Below are 19,032 nucleotides of genomic sequence, written 5' to 3'. Positions count from 1 at the left end.
GTCTGTGAACCACTTGCTCATTCCAAATACCCTCAGATTACTGTTACTGCTATCAGATTGCCTTCCTCTCCCCTGCTCTACCTGGGTTCCCACATGACCTTTAGAATCCAACTCACGTGTTGAGTTGTGAAATCTTCCTGGGCTTCCTCCCTCCTCCTGAAAGATCAACCCCTCCTTCACCACACATTGTCACCTTGCACGGTGTCCCTCTTCCCACCTATGATGAGTGTTTGTGAGATTCCTGTTCATTGGTATAATCTTAGTACCTCACAGAACTCCTGGCATATAGCAGATACCAAATATAAATTACTTGGAGACATAAATTTGAAGTGAAGTAAAACGATTTCTGTTCTTAATGATTAGAAAATGTAGAAAATCTTTCCATCTCTTGAGCTCATGTCATGTATCCGTGATTCAGTTAGTCACTTCACTCTGTGCTCTCTGTGACTAGCCTCTGTCGTGGGGATCACACCATATCCTCCAAATAGAGATATTAGTGTTCAGGGATGTCAGTCGATTTCCTTCGAAGTTAAAGAGTTAGTAAATAGCAAATCTGATATTTGCACGCAATTCTAACTCGAAATTCCACGTGTTCCCCACCACTCCATGACTCGATTGAACAAGGAAGACCTTTGTAGGAACAAATAATGATGACTAAACGTAATTGGGGCGATATCTGGAACATGTGCGAAGTTCCATGGGCACAATCTGCAGGGAGCCACTGAGTCTGAGTGGGAGGGGACTTGGAAGTGAACTTGTGCTCTGTGCCAGATATTGCTTACTCAAACCTTTCCATGGCTGGCATGACTGCCCTCTACTATACGACCAAAAAATATTACGCTTCTTAGACTCCCCGCAGTAAGAATCTAGATGTCTGGTTTCCCCCAAGCAAATGCGCTATGTGTGGGAACTGACTGGCAGAAATGAACCTCGTGTAGCAGCAGCGTGCACGGTATATGAGATCTGATGGCGAGCACTGTGGCAGAGGCATTGGGTTTTCCGGGTTGCAGGTCTGGTGGAAGGTTTAAGGCCTAGCCCTAGTGTCACAGAGGCCAGCAGCGGAAAGCAGCAACAGCGGGCTTTCCTCCAGAACCGTCCCAAGCTATGGTTCGGTGTTTCTCCAGGCTGTTTCGTCCCTGGAGGCATAGCACTTAACCCTGGCTCCTGGCCAACCCAGAAAAATCTGTGAATTCCCTAACACTGTGTAATAAATCCCTCTCTTCTTAAACTCTTAGCGTGGATTCTCTTGTCTGCCACTAAGCCTGCTTACCAATACAAGTACTGTCGTGGACAGTGATCGGCTTGCTCCCCCCCATCCTGGAGAGATTATTACAGAAGCGTGTAGCCTGTCTTAGCTATTTCACGAACAAGGCCACACCATCCATCGATCAGCAATTTGAGCTCCATGTGAGGGTTTAAAGCAGATACATATTTGTGTTATTCATATTGTTTTAGTTTATTTTTGTGTTTAAATTAATTCGGATGGTATGATGTTATTGTTCTAAGCAGAGCCAGTTCAGACTGGAGGGAATCCTGCCTCCTTCTTAATGTGAAATTAGCCTGAGGAATTGAGTAGCAGCGATGTGGCTCCTTCTCAGAGAGGGTGGTAATAAATCCAACTTGCCGGGACACTTGAGCGAGCTCCTGCCACATGCCAGGCATCGAGTCAGATAACCATGGTTTAATCCTCTGAGCAAGTCTGTGAGATGGGCATTGATGGAAAATGAGGCCCAAGAACTTACGACGTTTGCCCTAGTTCAACTGGTTTATAAATGGCCTCGTTGGGACTATCACCAAGGTTGGACACAGAAGCCCACGGTCCTTCCATGTTGCCACTCTGCCTGCAGCGGGAGCGAGGAAGTGAAGCAGGATCATCGTCCCTCTTACACTAACGAGATGCTCGTTAGAACGAAAAGTCCCGGCAACAAGGGAAAGAAAGGCAATTGAGGGGAGATGGCAGGCATGGTTTGTTCCCTCCCCAAGAGCACTTCCCTTCAAACTTCCTTAACATATCCTACTTTTCCAGGTGCTCGGGGGCCCTCTTTACCTTGAAGAAGGTGGACTCAATCCCCTTTCTACAGCGTGGCCTCCCATGTGACTGAGAAGTGAGGAGGGCTGCTCTCGACCTCATCGTGGAGTCGGCTGACCTCACCCCAACAGCCAGGCTCCAGGACTCTCACCACACATGAAAAATAAAACCCTGCTTTTTTTTTTAATTTTTTTTTTCAACGTTTATTTATTTTTGGGACAGAGAGAGACAGAGCATGAATGGGGGAGGGGCAGAGAGAGAGGGAGACACAGAATTGGAAACAGGCTCCAGGCTCTGAGCCATCAGCCCAGAGCCCGACGCGGGGCTCGAACTCACGGACCGCGAGATCGTGACCTGGCTGAAGTCGGACGCTTAACCGACTGTGCCACCCAGGCGCCCCTAAAACCCTGCTTTTAAAGCCATTGTTGTGGTTCCTGTAACAAGCAGCAGAAACCCTTCTTGCTCATAGAGGGGTTTATAATTCATAGGAAGTCTTAGGAGTGTTTGATGAGATCGCAAGAAGACATGAACAGGAACCCACCCAGAAAGTGAGGCTGGGAAGTTCTATTACGTCCTCATCTCAAGCTATGAAACCACTGAGAGCTTGAGCAAACCAGAATCACCTCATCAGCAGATCCTGGTCAACGCGCTCCCCAGCATCATTACAAGGCACGGGCCAACCATAATCCGGGTTGGTTTTGGCCTGACGTGCTGTGTCCCGAGATGGCAAGGATGGGGCAAGGCTTCGCAGGTTCCTCTGCATTTCCTAGGGTATCGTTCTCTTAAAAGAACCAACAAAGTGATAGACTGTTCTCGTTAACGCCATGACAGCGGGGACTGTGCCTGAGGCGTTCACCACTGGACCCCCGACATCCGGCCCTAAGACAGGCACAGAGGAGACACTCACTAAACGTCATTCGAATTGGATGGAATTGAATTACGTTAGCGTCGCCAGTAGATGTCGGGACCAGGATTTGACTCACATAGTCTAGTTCCATGGTTTCTGCTATAAAACACTCTGATGAACTGCCTCCTAACATGACATAGGATTAACAAGGACAATGCATTGCTGAGGCCTGGAATCTCCTCCCTGATTCCTCCCTGCCACCCCAGTGCCCGCATTTCCTTCAAAGTTTAAGACCTGCTTCCTACGTGAAGCCTTCCCAGATAAATCCAGTCTCCTTCATCTCCGAATGCCTTTCGTGCGTGTTGGGTACTATGCATCATATGTTCGAGAAACTGTCTTGTATCAATTTCTAAATGCCTTGTAATGTCAATCCTTCTTGCTGAGCCAGCGGGTCACAGTCTCACAGAAATAATCCCATCGGAGACTGCTTTTCTGTCTCTCACAGTATCAGCACGTGAAGTACAGAGTACATGCTCTATAAAGATTAATTGACCTTCGATTTGAAATGGATGAAAGGGATGCCTACAAAGGTACGGGCAATTAACCTGAGCTCATTCTCACAGCTATTAAATTTTTTATTATAGAATAAGAATCACGTTCACAAGAGAATTGTCCAACCTTCACCCTCACATTTTCTTGGTAAACAACCCCTTCCCCTAGCCCAGCTGACCTTGCCTCCTTTAACTTGCCAAGTTATTTTGAATAAGCAGAAGGATCCTGGTCTGTGTGTGTGGGTCTCAGGATTAATACTACATTTGGCTCTAGTGGCTGAAGGGGCAGCCTCTTGGATCCTCAGAGTTATGCTTCGGTGGAGAACCCTTGCCACAGAGAGACCTGAGGGGAGCCTGGGCATGGCCAATGGATATTGACAGCTTTACTGACATTTACACGAGCTGATTATTAGTTGAAGAACTTTGCGTAAACAGTTGCCATTTCTTTTTTTTTTCTCTTTGCATGACTTTATTTATTTATTTTTTTAATATATATGAAATTTATTGACAAATTGGTTTCCATACAACACCCAGTGCTCATCCCAAAAGGTGCCCTCCTCAATACCCATTTCAAACCAATTGATTTCCATAAGCACAGGTACTGCTTATGAATGTGAATACTTTTCACTGGTGATTTCTTTATTTTGTGGGCCTGACCACTCCTCTGTCTTACTATGAAGCCCAACCTCTTATTTTCAGACAAAGGAATAAAGGCTCAGAGAGGGACCTGTGACCACACAGCTGATTGATTTTCATGCCAGATCTTAACCCATCTCGCCCTACAATAACACTGCCCTATAGAAACTTCACCAATAATATTCCATATTTGCACTTTCCATGTACTTAGCCCCATGTAGCTGTTGAGCACGTGCAATGTGGCTATTATGACTGAGGAACTGAATTTTCAGTATTTTTTTAATTTAAATTAATTTAAATTTAAACAGCCACATACGTATGAGCGCCCGGCGCTTGACTTCAGCTCAGGTCATGATCTCATGGTTTTGTGGGTTCGATCCCCATGTCGAGCTCTGCACTGATGACACAGAGACTGCTTGGGATTCTCTCTCCCTCTCTCTCTCTCTCTCTCTGCCCCTCCCCAACTTGTGTTCTCTCTGTCTCTCTCAAAATAAAGAAACTTTAAAAATAAACAAATAAACAGCAACATAGGGCTAAAGACTATCGTTCCAAATAGTACAGCTCCAGAATAACCGACCCAATTTGTAGAGGGTCAGTATAAATATAAAAAGGCTATCTACCAAGTTCCTTCCTTTCTTGCCCCATAGAAGAACAGGGCAAGAATATTCCTGTGGAAGGAAAAAGCATGCAGTTACAGTGCAGTCAACAAGAGGCACTCATGTCAGTTACCCATCACCACCCCACATATTTGCTATGCAGTTGCTATCGTCGAAACCGCAGAACGTTAGTGGTTTCCCAAACAATGCATTCTCTTATTTATTTTGGCTGTTGCCATGTTACTGCTGTGCACGAAGCCCTGGTAAAAATGGGAGGCTGATGGCTTGTGACAGGCCTGTCCCTTCTGTTGACCCACAGGCTCATGAAGGGACGTGGAACGCTCTGCCATAAAGCATAAAAGTGACGCGTGGCTTAAAGCCCAGATTTCTAATCTTTGTCTTCACAAGATCTTTGTCTTGCACAAAACACTTGGTTTCAGGCCCCCCTGACAGGGGAGGTCATCTCATATTTTTGAGGGAGTATCATCTGAGAATAGAGCTTCCAGTTAATGCATTTTTTTATGTACACAAATTCATCCTGGACACTTGGGGCCTGGGTACTGGAAGGTAGCTTGAAAACAGGATTCTCTCTTGGGAGTAGTAAAGCTCCCTCCTCCTGGGATTTTCCAAAGGAACTCATAGAATCACCAGGTCTGAATGGTGAGAGGTAAAAAGATGAGAATGTGGCGCTGCATTCTGGCTTGTGTTGGTGAACGATTAGCTGTGGCATCGGCTTTCCTGTCTCTTCACTGCTGAGAACATTGAGGTACAAAATAAAGACTTTGCAAGTGACAACATACTCTTCAAAGAGAAGGGAAAAGAAGGAAGTTTAGCGAGCAACCTTGGCCTGAAAGCCAAAATATTTGCTATGGTTGTCTCCCACAAAATCACTTTAATGTCATTATCATTAGATGTTAGTCCAGTTGACATTTCTGACTACATTCCAGGCTGTGATTCGAACTTGAATCCTTTCCAGTGTTTGGAAAGAAAGGAGAAGCAACTCAAAAGAGGTGGGAATCTTAAAGTCGATCGGGACAACCTCCACCTCTGGCCAGAATGGAGTATAAAGACCCAGATTTATACTTAATTACCAGAACATTACTTTAAACAACTAGTAAAGCAGACCAACTATATGAAGTGTTGGTCTTTAGACATTGGGGAGGGGCAGCACAGAGCCCAAATGGAGCCTGATGGTCTCTCTTAGTTGAGGAGATAACCGAGTTTGGGGTTTGGAAAGGTCAGAGCAGCTAGAATTCACAGATCTAAATACCAGAGTGGATGGAGCTAGAGTGAGACAGCAAGAGAGAGGAACTACCAAGTGTGAGGAAAGAACTGGAAGTGAGTAGGAAAAACAATTCTAGGATCTCACATAAGACTGGTAATAGTTTGGTTCCCAGCAGTCAGAGTGGAAAGACCTCCTTGTATGCAGTAGCTGGAGTCCTCAAAAGGGTATTCCTTCCATAGTAGAACCAAATTGGCTTTAAACCATTCTGAGGGTAGGATTTTCTGGACCCACCCTCGCAAAGAGTACAAGTAAGCTTCAAAAGGATCAAATTCGTTCCAAGTAACTTAACTGCATTTCAGAATGAGGTCCAACATTACTTAAAGGAACACAACAAAATCCAGTATCAAACAACATAAAATTCACTGTCTGGCAGCCAAAATATATTATCAGACCATGCAAATAACTACAAAAACATAACTCATAATTAAAGAAAAAGCCAATCAATAAAAGGAAACCCATCTATAGATAAGATGAAAAAATAAGTATACAAGGACATTAAAATTATCATTGAGAATAGACTCCATATGTTTAAGAAGGTAAAATAAAACATGAATATAAGGAGAGAATTGGCAGTAAATTCAACACTTAGATTAAATCAACAAATAATTTGAGGGATGGGAATTACCAAATCGATCTACAAAGAAATATATCCCTGGATTTCCTTATATCTATTAAATACACTGAATTTTCAAGGTGGGGGGGGGGTGGAAACCTCCCCACCAAGAAACGTCAAGTGAAGATGCCTCCACTGGCAACTTCTACCAAGCTATCAAAGAAGAAATAGTACAATTCTACAAAAGGTCTTTCAGAAAACAGAGGAAGAGGAAATACATTCTCAACTCACTCTGTGAGGCCTGCATTACCCTGATAACAACACCAGACCAAGAAATTAAAAGAATACTACAAACTAAGATTCTTCATGAATCCAGATGCAAAAACTTCAACAAAATTGTAATAAATCGAATCTAGCAATCTATAACAATAATAAATCGTGACTAAGTGAAGTTGATCCCAGATGTGTAAGGTTCGCTTAACACCTGAAAATCAATGAATTTATTTCACATTAACAGAAAACCAGATGATAACCTCATAACTGGAAAAATTCAGCACGCATTCATAATTTAAAAACTCTCAGAAAAAAAAAAAACTAGGAATAGAAAGGAACATAAGACATCTGTGAAAGGCATACAGCTATTATCATCCTTAACGATGAAAGATTGAATATTTTCCTTCTAAGAATGGGAACAAAGCAATGATGTCTGCTCTCATGGCTTCTGTTCAACAATGTCCTAGAGGTCCTGGCCAGTGTTGTAAGACCCCATCCTACCAGGGGGGAGTGGGGGGAAGAAAAAACAGAGAAGGAAGGAAGGAATAAAAGAAAGAATACAGATTGGAAAGGAAGAAATAAAGATACCCTTTTTTACAGATGATGTAAAAATAGAGGAGAAAATCTTCATGACCTTGGGTTAGATAATCATGTCTTAGGAAGGACACAGAAAGCATAAACCATAGAAGGAAAAAAAGGAAAAATGGACTTTCTCAAGGTCAAAGACTTCTGTGTTCCAAAGACACTATTATGGAAATGAAAAGTCAAGCCACAGACTTGTAAACTATTTGCAAAACACTAATCTAAGAAATTGTATTGTGAATCTATAAAGAACTCTTAAAATTCAGTATAAGAAGATACCATACTAAAATAATAATAACTCAACATCACTCATCATCGGGGAAATGCAAATTAAAACTACAATGAGATATTAACCTCACATCCATCAGGATAGCTAAAACCAAAAATACAAGAAACAACGAGTGTTGGCGAGGATGTGAAGAAAAGGGAACTCTTGTGCACTGTTGGTGGGAATGCAAACTGGTGTAGCCCTTGTGGAAAACAGTATGGAGATTCCTCAAAAAGTCCTTAACCATTCCTTAAAATTTCTTAAAAATAGGGGCACATAGGTGACTCAGTCGGTTAAGCATCTGACTCTTGATTTCGGCTCAGGTTGTGATCTTTTATTTCTTGGGATGGAGCCCCACATCCAACTTTGTGCTAACAGAGTGCATTCTACATGGGATTCTGCCCCTCCCCTCACTCACGCACATGCTCTTTCTCTCAAAATAAACATTTTTGAAAAGAAAATAAAAGAAAATAAGTTAAAAATAGAACTACTTTGTGATCCAGTAATCACATTACCCAAAATACAAAAAGACTAATCCAAAGAGATACATGCCAAATTGTGGACGCAGAACAAGTGTCCGTCAGTTGATGAACGGATGAAGAGATGCCGTGTTTATGTATACACACACACACACACACGCACATATACATACATACACATACACACACAATGGAATATTATTCAGTCATAAAAAAAGAATGAGGTCTTGCCATTTGCAATAGCATGGATGGGACTAGAGAGTATAATGCTAAGTGAAATAAGTCGGTCAGGGAAAGACAAGTACCATTTGACCTCACTCACGTGTGGAATTTAAGAAACAAAACAAATGAACAAAGAAAAAAAGAGAGAGGCGAACCAAGAAACACTCTCTTAACTAGAGAGAACAAACTGATGCTTACCGGAGGGGAAGGAAGTGGAGGGATGGGTGAAATAGGTGATGGGGATTAAGGAGTGCCCTTGGCGCGATGAGCACTGGGTGATGTACAGAATTGTTGAATCACTATGTTACACATCTGAAACTGATAGAACATTTTATGTTAACTATATTCGGATTAAAATCTTAAAAACGTACTTTAAAGCTGCAAGGAAATAGCATTATACTTTACCAGTGCACCTAAAACTTAAACGATTGAAAATACCAAGTGCTGGAAAGAAAGCAACTCGAAGTCTCATACAAAATATAGTAAGTCACTTTGAAAATAATTTGCAAGCTTTATTATAAGGTTAAATATCCACTGACCATATGACACAATAATTCCACTCCTAAATATTTGCCCAAGAGAAATGAAAACAGAATCAATAGAAAAGCTTCTTTGTGCATGTTTATAGTCGCTTTATTATAATAGCCCCAAACTGAGAAAGAGCCCAAGTATCCATCAACTGTTGAATGCATGAACAAATTGTGGTATATTCATACAATGCAATACTACTTAGTAATAAAAAGGAATGAACTGCTGATATATATACTAACATGGATGAATTCAAAAGCATAATGTGAAGTGAGAGAAACCGCACACAAAAGGTGACACAGACTTTAATTCCACTTGTGTGACAGTTTTTAAAAGGCAAAACTATAGTGATAGAAAGAGGATCAGTTGTTTCCAGGAGTCAGAGGGCGGCTGGAAGGAGACTCACAGCAAACGAACAGTGGGGAGCTTTTTGGGGTGATGGAAGTATTTTACATCATGATCGTGGTGGTTGTTACACGATTGTATACATTTGTCAAAACTTATTGAAGCTTACACTGAAAATTGCTAGATGTATGCAAATTATATCCCAAGAAAATTTGTTCCAAAGAGGCAAGGTGCACCATAAGGTGTACAGTAATATCATAAGTGTTAAATAAAAGGCAGAAAAGGAGAGAATTTCAAATATGTACCCATACAGGCTGGAATATGCACAAAATGTCTCAGGAAGCCTATACATGAAATTTTTAGAATATATTGCTTCAGAAAAGGAAATAGGGCATCTGAGGGGGGTATGATGGAGCAGAGACTCTATCTTTTGTACCTTTCAAATTTTGAATCATGCAAATAATAAACCTATTCAAAGGGGGAGAAAAGTCCGTCGCGTTCTAAAACCTGCTGTTATTCAGTATGATTTGAGTCAGAATCCTGTTCTACGTGTGAACATCTCTCTTTGTTACTCATCATTTCCTCCTTCCCCTGTTTTAAAAATCACAGGACTGCCTAAGAGTATATTCAATATATACTTCAGAGCATGACAATAAAACAAGTTTACAATGTGAAAGAGAGAGGGTGCCCGTGGGATTGAGACAAGGTTACTACAGGGTCGAATGAAGTTCCATGCACAGCAGGTTAGAACCAGTGGGTGCTTTCGAGCTCATCTCATACACCTGTTTTTTATTTTTTGTTTTTTTTTTATGGGGAGAAATCTAAAGCCTAGAGAGTGCATGTGACTTCCCCAAAGGTGCACAGCTAGTCAGTATCAGAATCCAGTTGGGGCTTAGCTCCTAAGTCTTATTACAGAAATAATATCAGTAGAGCAGGCAACCTAGCACAGTTCAAAGTACACGTTCAGTAAAATGAGTGTCCCCTTTGCCTCTTCCCCCTGTATCAGCTGGCTTTTCGTCAGGACTCGCCGTCCACCCATCCCCAACTCAAAGTCAAACATCAATGGAAACAGGAACCTAGGGTCTTTGCTTTAATGCTGACCAAATTTCCCAGAATACACTAGTAAGTTTTCCTTTAAAAAAAAAGAACTTAATTGCCCTTCCCATAACCGGCTCAGTTTTAATCCATTTGACAAATATTTATGAGCACCCCCCCCACCCCAACTACGGGCCAGGCTCTGGGCTAATGGTGGGCGGACATACAGAGGTGAATACGATGTGGTCCAAAGTGCTTTCCCTATGGTGCTTACAGACCAGTGAGGAACAGCCTTACCCAGGTGATTGTAATATTAGGGGACATGTGGTAAGATGGAGACAAGGACAGAGGCAGTATCACATAGAACAACCTGGAGTTTTAGAAATGGCGTCACGGGGAATTTGAGTCCAGAAAGATGAGGACAAGGTGACAAGGTGACAGAGGGGAGGAAATGCTATAGACAGAGGAGTCAGCACGGGCAAAGCCAGGTGAGGTTGAACATGTCCAATTTGTGGGGAGCTCGGTATTCTTGGGACATACTGAATGACGCAGGATGTGATGGGAGGAGGACCAGAGAGGCTGTTAGATTGTTAGGAGCGAGGTCAAGGCCTTGGTGACGCTCAAGGGTGGACTTGATCTTGTTGGCAAGGGGCAGGGCTAAAAGCGGAGAAGTATCTAACGTACAATTCTGTTCCAAGGGATGGTCTTTACTCCAGTAGGTGGCTGAACCATACTTGACAGTTCCCATTACTCTGACCAATATTTATGGAGCCCTGATGACAATCCCAGAAGCCCGCAGGACACTGTGCTTCAGAGGTAAGTAAAATGTGGTCCTTTCCTCAAGAACCTGACAGTCTGATAAATTACTCTTCAGAAAATGGGAGCTCAGAAAAGGATCTGTCACCCACTTGTCCAACCCTGTGCCCCTCCCCCAATATTCTGATTGGTAGCCCCCTCCTGGTCAGTTGGTGTTCTCTCCCCCAGTGTTGACACGACTCACCTTCTCCTGGTTAACGTGTTTGGTTTTGGCCTCTACGTCTGTTGAGAAGACAGTGTTAGGTCAATTGTATAGCTGCAGAAACACAACGGCAGGCCCAGGAGGGAGGACACATTACAGTAGCTACGGTGACACGGTTGCCACAGGCTGCTCCTTGTGATGTGTAACACTGACAGCTGTGGGAATCCTCAAGTCCTTTGATTTAATGTTCCTTCAGAGCTCAACAAATCAAATTAAGCGCTCACACACTGGCCTTCTGCCCAGCTTCAGGATGATGTTAAGAACATGTCAGGCATTCTCATAAATGGCTGGGAACCGACGGGAAGGTACAACCCGTCCACGACTTCTCACAGAACCCCTTGCGTTTGGTGGAAATACGGATCCCAGGAATGGCTGTCCATGTTCCCATGCTTCAACTCAACCAATTCCTACCCTGTAGGGGCTGTAGCGGGTGGAAGAGTGCCTCCTCCCCAAAGGTGGGTCCAACCAGAACCTGTACCTGCTACCTTATTTGGAAAAAAGGGTCTTTGTGGATATAATTAAATTAAGGATCCTGAGACGAGATCATCCTCGATTAGGAAGGGCCCTAACTCCATTGACAGGTCTTTACAAGAGAACGGAGGAGAAAATAGAGGCAGTTACAGGAAAGAAGGCCATGTGATATGGAGCGGAGAGTGGAACGATGCAGGTACAAGCCATCAGAGGGGATGCCAGGAGCCACCAGAGGCTGGAACGGGCAAGGAAGGATTCTCCCCTAGAGCTGTCAAATGGAGTGTGGCTCTTACCCCGGAGCTGGGAGGAGGAAGGAGCCTAAGCAGGTTACCCTTGTACCCTCCTCTTCCGTGCAAGCAGAGAAGCCCCTGTATCCCCCACTTTCACTTATAATTCCCATTCAACATTGAATAAAAAACTGCCACGGGGATGGGTAGGGAATTGGGAAGCAGGGATTATGACTGCCACTCTTCTTAGCACTGCTGAATTTCGTGAAAAAAAAGTTCACACATAGGAGCTGAGGTCTCTGAGTGAACAATTATTTTAAGAGGAATGTAAACTGAAAGAGTTAACTCCAATATTTGCTTTCGGGAACTACAGATCTTAAATAACACAAGACCACACGTTACTATCAAACAGTTTTTCCTGTTGCTAATGCCAGCTGGAGATTCCAATAGTTCTGTTTCCTCCTGCTTCTGTTTGGTTCAACGCCAGTGGCAGGCTAATTTCTAGTGAAATCAACACTTTGCCAAATTTACAAGTGTCTTCATGTGCCCGTAATGATGATGACGATCCACCTTGTCTGTTGCATAAAGGTGCATGGATGCTTCTGTCCTGAGAAAAATATACCTAGTCCTCACTAGGAGTGGGGTTTTGTGGTCTTTTCTTTTTTCTTTCCTTTCCTTTTTTCTTTCCTTTCCTTTCCTTTCCTTTCCTTTCCTTTCCTTTCCTTTCCTTTCCTTTCCTTTTTCCTTTCCTTTCCTTTCCTTTCCTTTCCTTTCCTTTCCTTTCCTTTCCTTTTTTCTTTCCTTTCCTTTCCTTTCCTTTCCTTTCCTTTCCTTTCCTTTCCTTTCCTTTCCTTTTCTTGTTTTGAAACTAACTTAATGGTGGATATGGAAACTGGAAGACTGCTTGAATGCACCTGCTTAAAGGTCACCTCCTTGGTGGGACCCCTCCTGACTCCTTCCTGCACTCTTGAGCACTCCATCCCCCGTACCCACAACACTCAGTTAACTCATCTATTTCACTGAAATTAACCATGTGCAAGTCTATCTTCCGCACCACGTTGCTGATTTCTTGACAGCAAAGTCCCTCCCTGTCTTCATACCCCTTTTCCCCCAAATGCTCAGCATAACACCAGGCAAGTTTTGACGGGTACCTAAGTAGAAGCCAAACACTCTGCTAGGTGCTTTTTAAAGACTGTATGGTAGAAGAAAGGAAATACAATGTGCACACAAAACAACTAGGGAAAAGTACAAGGTAAAAAAAATATATATATATATGAAATTAGTAAATAAAATGAATTTTATTGGAGGAGTAATTGGAAACCACAAAGGGCAGAAATAAGCATGACCTGGGGGTTTTGTGGGTTCATTTTATTAGCCAGAAATAGCATTTGCTAATATGTGGTCCTCATACTAAGAAAAGTGTAAATATGAATATTATCAGGGAGTGGACGTTGGGGGAAAATGTTCTGCTTTCTTGATTAATAAAGATGATTTGTCTAGCCCAGAATGCTTTTGTATGTTCTGATAAATCGTAATAGTCTTTACTGTAAATGGTCTGTGTGTAATAAATAGACTATTTATTATAATATCAGTCTAAAACAAAGATTTCCAAAGTTCTCAGTTTATATATCATAAGCATTAAACATTAACACTGGCTGTTAGTGTCTTACTACTACACCACTGAAATCATTTTACTTCATCAGATAGTTTAGTTATATTGGTGTCAAAAGGGCAAACTCAATGACAGAGGTTACCTTTATTGACCATATATCTGAAGTATCTGTGACCTTAGAAATGCTAAGAAGGAAAGCCCAGCACCTGACTGTTGATTTGACTTCCTCTCACCAGCCTTGGTTTCGTTTTTGAAAATCAAGTTGACAAAGGAAATTTAACCAGACGAGAAAATGTACTTAACGTCTGTCACAAAGGTAAGGATTTGAACTGCATTTTCTGCTCACTTGTAAGTGAACTTTTAAAAAAATACTTTGCCCGTGGTATATAAAAGTCAATGATCAGACACACAATTTAAATGCACTTTCCAATACTTATACTTTTGAGCAGTCCCGCGTGAACTCTGGAATGACTTGTTTATTTTTCATTTAATTTTTTTCAATATTTATTTATTTATTGAGAGAGAGACAGAGACAGAGGGTGAGCAGGGGACGGCAGAGAGAGACGAAGACAAAGAATCCAAAGCAGGCTCTAGGCTCTGAGCTGTCAGCACAGAGCCGGATGCGGGGCTCGAACCCACGGACCGTGAGATCATGACTTGAGCTGAAGACGCTTAACCGACTGAGCCACCCAGGCGCCCCTGATTTTACTTTTTGATTGGGGGAACACAGCAGTCGCATTTTCAAAATTACACGAACAGAAACAACATTCTAGAACTAAATTTTGACAGTCATTGTGACATTACTATATGCACATATATGTGTGCATATTTTTATACCATGTATTTGACAGATATCAAAATAAATGCCTTTGATATATTGTTGAAACTTAATTTTCTTAAACAAATAAAAATATAAATCATCTTTTCTTTTTCTTTTTTTGTTTTTTTTTAAATGTTTATTATTTATTTTTGAGAGACAGAGAGAGATAGGGCTCAAGCAGGGGAGGGGCAGAGAGAGAGGGAGACACAGAATTTGAAGGAGGCTCCAGGCTCCCAGCTGTCAGCACAGAGCCCGACGCGGGGCTTGAACTCACAAATGGCGAGATCATGACCTGAGCCGAAGTCAGATGCTTAACCGCCTGAGCCATCCACGTGCCCCTGGAATGATTCATTTAACCAGCCATACTCTTGAATATGTCTGGAGGTCCAAGGACCATGACATCATGCATCTTTCCCTGGACACTCAGAAAAAGAAGACACCATTTTCTCCATCTACACATGCAGAAGTGCCTACCAGAGACAGCACTTACCTTAACAAAGAGGATAATCTCAGGGTCTGTGGAAGTTGATTCACTTTCTTCCAAACCATCAGCAGCAGAATGGCAGGTGGAGGAATCCTTGCTGGCAAAGAAGGCCCTACTCTGCTGGGTGGGGAAGGTTGGAGAGGGCAGGCCTTTCTCCATCATGCCTCCATCCTCCTGGGGTTCCTGGGCTGGTGAGGGTACTTCTTCCCAGTCCTGGGCTGGTGAGGGTACTTCTTCCCGGTCCTGGGCTGGTGAGGGTACTTCTTCCCGGTCCTGGGCTGGTGAGGGTACTTCTTCCCGGTCCTGGGCTGGTGAGTGTAATTCTTCCTGGTCTTGGGCTGGTGAGAGTGATTTTTCCATTGAGTTGTTCCAGTCTTCACTGGAGACTGGTGGCTCACCCTGTTGAAGATCCTGGGACTCAGGACATATGTCACCTGGCAGGAGGTAGTCTCCTGCTTCTGGTTGGGAAGAGGTCAAGCTGTTCTCCTCACCCTCAGCAACATCAACTGACACAGAGTCAAAATCATGGTTTTCCAGCTCAGTGGCATATGCATCATCTTCTGACCTCAGGCCTTCATGGATGTTATCATAAAGAGGGACTTCGTTTTCTTCTGGCGTTTCTGGAACGTCATACATCCTTTCTTTTTGGACTGTGTCATAGATGGTGCTGCTATCTTCACCATTCATGTTCCTTGATCTGATAGATCTTTTGCAGGCAGACCCGAATAGATCAGAAATGAATAAAGGACTAGAGGATGCTGCACCACCTTGCAGAGGAATCAACAAGCTTTTGAAACACGGCAACTAGCAACAGCTACCAATGACAGGTCTCTAACAATCATTTACCAGAGGCTTTAATCAGCAAGCGACGAGTCCATTGGGCACCAGATAAAGCTTACACACTCAGTTAACTCCTTCACTGCTAAGGATAGTTTCAAGTAGAGTCTGGGGTTTTCCTCACTGCCAGTAACTCCAAGATTCTTTGGATTAACTGGAGGTTGAATTATCTTCCCAGTGCACGCTTAAATTCTAAATATTTAGCCATGGGTCGCTAAGCAGGGCTCCCTCTTCTAATTGCCTCCAAATGTTGACAACATTCAAGAAGTCCCTGCAATTCACTTCTTCACCATTGTCACTGATCTGTTAATGGCTGAATTCATTGCACAAAACAATTCCTTGAGTATCAGTACCCTGTGATGCATAAGCTGTACATGCTCCAGCTAGGTGACAAATTCCATTTGCATTTCTTATCTGGAAACACCACCAGGTGATTAAATGGCAGAAGGGAAAGGAGATAAACGCACTGGCCTATAATTACATCGGTACAGACCACCCAAAAATAAAAACTCAAAGATTTATGGCTTTGAGTTTTACGTTTCCCTCTTAAATCCATATGATCATCAACAAAGTCAACGAACTTTTATACCGAGATTCTGCTATGCACAGGATACTGAAATGAGCGCTAGTCCTATGTGTTAGAAGATTCATTCTCTGCTGTTGAGAAACTTCTTTTTTTTTTATTTTTTTATCTTTATTTTTGAGAGACAGAGAGACAGAGTGTGAGTGGGGGAGGAGCACAGAGAGAGGGAGACACAGAATCAGAAGCAGGCTCCAGGCTCTGAGCTGTCAGCACAGAGCTGATACGGAGCTGACACGGGGCTCGAACTCACGAACTGCGAGATCATGACCTGAGCTGAAGTCGGACGTCCAACTGGCTGTGCCACCCAGGTGCCCCTCTGCTGTTGAGACGCTTCTAAACATAGTTGGAAGACTAGAAAGAAAATCTAGACCCTAATGGGCACAGAATAAACTATCCAAGGTTTTCTTAGTGCAATTGCCCCAGGTCTGGGATAAACAGTAGGAACTAGATGTACAAGGGTGCCTAGTTGAAGTCACTTACAAATGCCATAAAAATACAGGCTCTTTGTTTCTAATCTGGTACTCTATTCTGTTAATTCCCATTTCCCTTCATCACACCATGTATGTGGTTCTCTGTGAAGTGACAACCAGAGAGGTTGTAAAGGGACCTTAGTGTCCAGAAATCATGTGAAAATTAGGAAGCAGTGCAACTGTGGACGTAGAATTTGATGAACATCTTATTAACAAAACTACCTTGTACCCTTAGCTCCAATAACGTATCCAGGAATCTTCTGCAGCAAACTAGAGCAGTATTTCTAGAACTCTAGCTTTGGGGATGGCTCAGAGACTAGATGAGTGGAAGGTGACTAGAGACAGACTTTAAGCATCTTGATGTTAGTTAGCCCTTTCTCTTATTGAAACATGAGGTTTGGTGTGTCCAAATCCCTGATAAATTACCATAGGTTCTATAACTAGGCACTTATATCTCAATGGAGCCCCCCCCCAATTCTACGGATAATATTAGAGCTGGAGAAAACCTAAAATGTCATTCAGTCTAACGTTCATTTTCCGATTGGAAAAAAGCCTGAAACCTAGAAAGGGGAGGTGAGTGGTCCAAGTTCACACAGAGAGTTAATGACAGCTGATTTCCATTGCGATTTCCTAACCTCCAGCTTGGTGATATCTCAGCTACTCCCTCCTGAAGTCAGTGTTTTCCAATCTACTTTCATCATCACACAAGCCTCCTCTCCTACCCCCCCACAAGGAATCATTGTTAGATATTTCCCCGCCATGAAATGAAAGTCAACTGGGCTCAAACTCAGGTAATGGCTTCCCATTTCTCTCAGTAAAAGAGCCAAAGTCCTTACAGTGATCCACAAGATCCTAGAATATCTGCACCAGCTTTCCTATACCTTTCCCACCTTTGCCTACCCTGTTTCAGATGACCTGGCCTTGTTGCTATTCCTGGAACATTCCAGAATCGCTGCATAGGATCTTTACATCGGCTGTTTGCTCCACCTGAAATACATTTCCCCTGGATGTCTGCATTGTTAATTCCCCAAACTCTTTTAAGTCTTTGCGTATACATACTCTTGCCAATGAAGCCACTCTGTCCTGTTAAAAATGTCAACCCATCCCAACTCCTCTCTGTAACCCCTCCATTGCTAAAAACCCTTACTTGATTTTTTAATTTCTTTTTCCATAATACCTATCAGCTTTTAACAAGAAGCATACATTACTTATTTTATGTCTAGAATTTATTTTCTGTCTCCTCCCACTAACATGTAAACACCCTGTATGGTCACAAATCTCTGTCTGCTTCTTCATCATTATCTCAAGCCTTTAGAGAAGTGGCTGGCAAATATTAGATACTCAAAACATCTGTTGAATAAATTTTTGTGACTGTTTGATATCTTTACCCCTCACTGGACACGTAAGTTCCATGAGAACAAAGCCCGTGACTATTTTGTCCATCAGTATATAAAAATTTAGCAAATATCTGATGTATCGTTGATGTTTACTCAATATTTATTTTATAAACAGCTAAAATGGAGATGTGCCTAGAATTCACGCCCTTTTACTCCTGGTCCACTTTTCTTTCTGTACTATGTGTATAAATATTATTTCCGGATTATATTTAAGCTCCTACAGGAAAAGCACATACCTGTGTGTTTCACAGCACTTTGTATAGAGCAAGTTGGCTTGTTTACTTATAAAAGAGAGCCCATCAATCAATTAATCTGTCAAAAATATTTTGAGGGCTTCATCCACATGTTGCAACCCAGGAAAGGAAATATGACACATTTATTCATTTGTTTGAGAGGTTCTAAGAATGAGCTTGCATGCTTTCTGAAATACAAATTTGTTTATGTCACTCTCATGTTTGGAAATCTTTGATGAGTCCCAAGCACCTACAGGAAGATGTCTGTCTCAAGATCTTTCACAATCAGGAGAAGCCTATCTGTCCCGCCAGCTTCTCCCCTTAGAGCTCTCCCAAATGTTCTATTCTGCAGCCAGATAGACTGCTCGTCCCTACATGCTATTTCCTGCCCCAGTACTTTTGCACGTGTGCTGCCTCTACTGGGCAAAATTCTACTCATTCTGGTATGTGCAAGGTATAAATACACATAGGACATGATCTTATATGCACATACGACTAAGGAAATTTCCAAATTAAAATTCAAGAGAAAGGAGCCAACTGGGCCTACAGGAGACCTGCTCATTGTCTGGAATGACCTGGGGGCCAGTGTCTGGTCTTCTGCTTTGTATGTGCAAAGATTCAACTTGGTTAGTGTGCAAAGGGATTTTCAAA

General features: G+C 42.5%; 1 long non-coding RNA gene across 1 annotated transcript in view; it reads left to right on the top strand.

Moving 5' to 3' along the window:
• Window positions 1-2,216, top strand: part of LOC124528085 (uncharacterized) — a 42,605-nt gene extending 40,389 nt beyond the window's left edge. Inside the window, exon 4 of the long non-coding RNA XR_006966075.1 lies at window positions 2,027-2,216. This is a non-coding gene — a long non-coding RNA (uncharacterized LOC124528085). The remainder of the gene's footprint in view (window positions 1-2,026) is intronic.
• Window positions 2,217-19,032: the final 16,816 nt, after the last annotated feature.

Source organism: Lynx rufus, unplaced genomic scaffold, assembly GCF_022079265.1.
Source record: "Lynx rufus isolate CCGP_SWC_20201006 ecotype Redwood Valley unplaced genomic scaffold, mLynRuf1.p SCAF_6, whole genome shotgun sequence".
Taxonomy (NCBI): Eukaryota; Metazoa; Chordata; class Mammalia; order Carnivora; family Felidae; genus Lynx; species Lynx rufus.
Note: the sequence above shows the minus strand (reverse complement) of the source record. Positions and strands in the feature narration are given on the sequence as shown.